Source organism: Helianthus annuus, chromosome 13 (genome assembly GCF_002127325.2).
Source record: "Helianthus annuus cultivar XRQ/B chromosome 13, HanXRQr2.0-SUNRISE, whole genome shotgun sequence".
Classification (NCBI taxonomy): Eukaryota; Viridiplantae; Streptophyta; class Magnoliopsida; order Asterales; family Asteraceae; genus Helianthus; species Helianthus annuus.
This window is the reverse complement of record NC_035445.2, coordinates 74,313,383-74,319,003: the sequence shown is the minus strand read 5'-3', so window position 1 is coordinate 74,319,003 and position 5,621 is coordinate 74,313,383. Positions and strand designations below refer to the sequence as shown.

The 5,621-nt window shown below is 39.2% G+C and overlaps 1 non-coding gene across 1 annotated transcript; it reads left to right on the top strand.

The window, feature by feature from the left end:
* The first annotated feature begins 295 nt into the window (after positions 1 to 295).
* LOC118486167 lies at positions 296 to 402 on the top strand. The gene has a single exon (XR_004878023.1). It is a non-coding gene; the product is annotated as a small nucleolar RNA R71 (small nucleolar RNA).
* Positions 403 to 5,621: the final 5,219 nt, after the last annotated feature.

Below are 5,621 nucleotides of genomic sequence, written 5' to 3'. Positions count from 1 at the left end.
ACAAGCCATAACCGAGACTGTTTTTGTCATTTCTAATTTTTTTATTTTTGAAGAAAGGGCCTCGATTTGGGCTTGTAAAGAAGTGCTTTCGTCGACCTTATGGGCGCCCGGGGCGATAGACTTATTTCCCCGGGGGGTGTGCGATTGAAAATTGGTTTGAGCAATTTCCTCAATCTGATTATATATTTCATATGGGCGACGGTTACCTAAAAGTCCCCCAGAGCTAGAATCAAGTGTCTGCCTAGTGTGTGGCAATAATCCATTGTAGAAAGTGGACACTTGTTGCCATATTGCGAGGCCGTGATGGGGACACTTGCGTAATAGCTCCTTGAACCTTTCCCAAGTTTCATATAAGGATTCCCCGTCCTCTTGTGAGTATGTATTAATTTCAGCCATTAATTTAGCAGTTTTAGCAGGAGGGAAATACTTATATAGAAATTTTTGGGCTAGTTCATCCCAGGTGTTTACCGATCCAGCTGGGAGGGCGTTGAGTCAAGCTTTCGCTCGGTCTTTTAGTGAGAATGGAAACATACGGAGGCGGATGGCGTCGTTTGATGCTCCATTGATCCGAAAGGTATCACATATTTCTAAGAAATTAGTTATATGTAGATGGGGATCCTCGTCCGCAAGACCGTGGAAGGTTGCGGAGTTTTGGAGCATTTGTATCAGATGCGGTCGAAGTTCGAAGTTATTGGCTTCGACATTCGGAGCATTGATAGCGGCGCCTAGATTACCTACGGTGGGCCGTAGATAATCCATAAGGGTACGTTGGTCCGCCATTGGAGGTGGATCACCCGAAACCTTCTCTTGGTTTTTGGCTTTTAACCTTTTTTCTGAGAAAGCGTTCGGGTTCTTCTAGCGGTTCTTTTATGTCTTTATTGTAACTGGAGCTCATACACTACGTGAGGTTGGTGTCGGGTTCCAAGTCCTGCAATAAAAACAGAAAAGAATGTTGGTCAGAAGGTTCACCACGGCCCCGTGTTGAGTGAACACGGCCCCGTGGTCGGAGTTGCAGTGATTGTTTTCCAGATCCCAGTTACTGGAAGTTGGACACGGCCCCGTGTTGCACCGGCACGGCCCCGTAGTCAGCCTTCTGTAACTTGAAAAACAAAAAACTGCCAGTAACGATGTTGAGCACGGCCCGTGTCCGACCAGGCACGGCCCCGTGCTGAGCTCTGCAGAAGCTGAAAAACTAAGAAAAAATCCTAAAAAATTAAAGAAAAATAAAAATATGATTAGGCCGTTGATTCCTAACTTTCTTAAAATCCTTGTGTCCCCGGCAGCGGCGCCAAAAACTTGATGTGCGTTAGGTGTAATATATTTTTGATGAGTATTTAAGCCCCTTTTTTACACTTTTAGCCAAGTTTTAAATTTATAAAACACGATATTCACTAACACTAAACACACATATGGGCAAGTGCACCCATCGTGGACGTAGTATAGTGTTGGTAAGATACCGAGGTCGTCCAAGGACACAAGAGCTTTTAATACCGGTTTATCCTCAACGTCTAATCAAATCAGAAAGTGAGAAAAAAATGTTTTAAACTAAGAAAAATAAAAACTAACTAAATGCTGAAAAATAAAAATAAAATAAAAACATATAGACAAGATGAATCACTTGGATCCGACATGTGTATTAGTATAACCTTTGATTATTTTCGCACTTTTGCACTTGTTTAAGAGATTATCTTAGTTATTGTAGTAGGCCCCTCTTTTGAAGGCGACGTTACCCTCAACCCAGTAGTTTGAGTCAGCAAGGATACAATCCTAAAGGGTCGGATTATTGAAAGATAATGAATTAAGTTATTAATGCAAATTGTGGTAGGCCCCGCTTTTGGCGGTGACGTTACCCTCGGCTAAGTAGTCTGAGTCAGCAGGGATACAGTCCTAAATAGCCGGGTTATAGTATTAATAGTAGTTAACTTATGAGGGGGTCAAAGAGTTTGGATCCCCGCCATCCAATACCTATGGGCATTGAAGGAGATCCTACTAAAATTGACCCAGGTCCCAAGCAGGACCTCTAAACGCTGAACAAGGGCAAGACCCTTACCAAACCGTTCCCTTAACCCCCGATCAGGTAGCCAACATACCTCCATATAGACCGTGGAGATATGAATGGTGAAAATCTTTTATTTTATATAGACAGTAAAATAATGCCAAGACACCACGGACAAACGATAAGGAAAGATCACCTTCAACATAAGTAACTAGTTATTAAAGTCATTAATACAAAACCAAATAAAAAGTGCAAAAGATTAAAAATAAAAAGTATTATACTAAACACTTGTCTTCACCAAGTGATGTAAGAGACTTAGGCAAACATGGCCTTGATTGTCAAGAACTCTTACTATCAATCTTGGATCCCGAGACGACTCACACACTCTACGATGGACAATGGATGATGGTGGTGGATGATGGTGTTATGGTGGTGGTGGGTGGTGGATGAAGTGTGAGAGAGGTGGTGTGCCAAGGGATGAGAGAGAATGGAACCAAGCTCCTCTATTTATAGGCTGAACAGAAGGCTGGACACGGCCCCGTGTCCGCTGGACACGGCCCCGTGCCCGTCTGACATTCTCTCTCTTCATTAATTGTAATTCGCAATTACAATTAATGCGCCTGCTGTACTTTCACCACGCCCCCGTGCCCGCTGGACACAGCCCCGTGGTGGGCAATGGAAGCTTCTACTGGTTTGTCTTTTCTGCTGCTTCCTGGGCACGCCCCCGTGTTCGCTGGACACGGGGCGTGTTCAGACTCTGTTTTCTCTACTTTGCCTTGGGAGGTGCCGTTGAGGGTCCGGGCAGTCTACTTTTGTTCCTTTTCTTGTATTTATGGTAGAATTAGTTGTCTTTTTGCTTCTTTTGTGATTTTGAGCTCATTTCATCCTGAAAATACAAAAGGAAGACAAAAACACTCTTTTTCCAACATTAGTACTTAAAAAGGGTTAGTTTTATGCCTTAATTGATGTGATTTATATGTTGCATTTTACACACATCATCAGTCCACATTTTTCCAACATTTTAACGTGGGAGTATTTTACAAACAAAAGTGAATAGTTCGGATTATTATTGGTGATTAAATGAGTTGGGATTATTATTGGCCAATAACAGTGAGTTGGGATTATTTATTTCCAATTTGCCTAATTAATGTTAACGAGTCAAAAAAATCCTAGGAGGCAAATCATATGAAAAATGATTACGTACATCAAGAAAAGTAGTCACCAAATATATTTTTTTATTAAATTCATTTAATCTGTGTAATAAACGTGGTTTTTTAAAGATATAACATTTTTATTTTTTGTCATACAAAATTACATTTATGCAATTCGTGTAATACACAGGGTTTTTAAATATATAACTTTTTTTTTACTATGTAGTATATAAAATTAGATTTATTCAATCCATATAATACATAGAGTTTATAAAGATATAACTTTTTGTTGTTCGATATATAAAATTACATGTGCTCAACCCGTATAACACATGAGATTCTTAAAAATGTAAGTTTTTTCATTATTTAATATATAAAATTAAATTTACTCAACCCGTACCATACACGTGGTTTCTAAAAATACAACATTTTTTATTATTTAATATATAAAATTATATTTATTCAACCCATATAATAAACGAGATTTTTAATTATATATTGTTTTATTATTTGATAAATAAATTTATATTTATTCAATCCATATAATAAACAAGATTTTTAAAGATATATATATATTTTTATATTATTTGTTATATAAAAATACATTTATTCAACCCGTGTAATACACGGGGTTCTAACCTAGTTTTGTTTTAAAATCTCGAAACTTATTTATGACACTATGGTAAGAGTTTATTTTGTTAAAAAAATATACTCTAAAAACCAATGGCGGATGTAGTGTACAAGCAGGGGTAGCACAGGCTACCCCTCAACTCCGTTTTCGTAGTGTAATTTTTTTCCGGTTTTATACAAAGGATGCCTCTAAACAAATACGAAAATACCCCTAGTTTTTTTGGGATACCCTTGAATTTTAGGACTAGATCCGCCGCCGCTAAAAACTCTCAAAACCTATATGCACTGTAACTATTATAAACACGGATGCAAAATCATATATTAATTGGATTAGAAACGAACTAATATAATATGATGGTGAGTTAATTACTCTATGTTTTATTGACTAACAAAGCCCGACTCTCTAGGACACTCATATGTGGGGTGCATGGTGTGATCGGTGTGGTGCGGTGGTGGGAGTGGGTTGAAGGAAGGGAAACTATGTGGTGGAATTGTGTGAGCGGGGGTTTATTGGGCCATGTTTAGGGTTTTTTAGATGGTGAAATTACATGTATGCCCTTCTACCAATAAATGCTTAACAATATTTTCTAACTTCGTTAGAGGCTAGGGTGCATGGTGTTATACATTGAAAGCATGAGGGTGCATAGTACAAAAAAACTTTAGACCAAGGGGTATGGTGGGGCTTGGGTTGGGGCTTGGGTTGGGCATTTGGTGACACGTGGATGTTGAATATTCTCAACCCAAAGCCAAGTTTTCAAGGGGTATGATTGGGGCTTGGGTTGGGCGTGGCTGGGCGGGTGGCATAGCCACATCAACAATTTTTTTAATATATATATATATATTTATAACTACATAAAAAATAAACATACATATTTTTTATAAAAAAAATACATAAACATACATAATAATTATCAAAATAATAAACAGTCATACTTCGTCGGTTTCGAACCCAGGAATCGTTGAAACATGTTCCACCAAATCAGCTCGAAGGTTCTGATGTATATCCCTTGACTTTAATAAAAATTCATTTGCCGCTTTATCTTCGTCTGTTACGTTACCTGGCTGGGGGTCATCATCATCATAGTAGGTTACGACCGCTCTACCTTCATCCTCCAAAATCATGTTGTGAAGAATGATACATGTGTACATCACGTTTCCAATTTGATCCTTGTCCCATAGTCGACAAGGCATTGCCAATATTCTCCACATTTTCTTCAAAACACCGAATGCTCGCTCGACGTCTTTACGTGCAGCCATCTGGACCCTGTTAAACTTTAATCTCTTTGGATCTGAGGTACCGTGTCTTGTGAACGATTTTACGAAACCCCCCACTCTGGGTAAATCCCATCAACTAGGTAGTACCCGTACATGTACTCAATCCCGTTTACAAAGAAAGTTCCTTTGGGTCCTATACCATTTACCCGATCATTGAAAAGAGGCGAGTGGTTTATGATGGTAATATCATTATGTGAACGTGGCATACCGAAGAACGCATGCCATATCCAAAGATCTTGGGACGCAACCGCTTCAAGCATGATGGCTGGCACCCCGTGAAATCCACTAGTGTGAGCGCCTTGCCATTGGGTAGGACAAAGTTCCTAGGGCCATTTCATACAATCTAAACTACCTAGCATCCCGGGTAGCCCATGATAATCAGCGTGATGTTTCAATATTTGTTGCATGTCACTGAAGAAGTGCTTTCTCAAATATCTTTTCCTATAAAGTTCTAGAATACACGAACAAAAGTTGTGAAGAGTTTCTCTAGCTACACGTGCAGACATTTTTAAATAGTCATCCATAATATCCGAACTATTACCGTACGCTAACTGCCTAAGTGCGGCCGT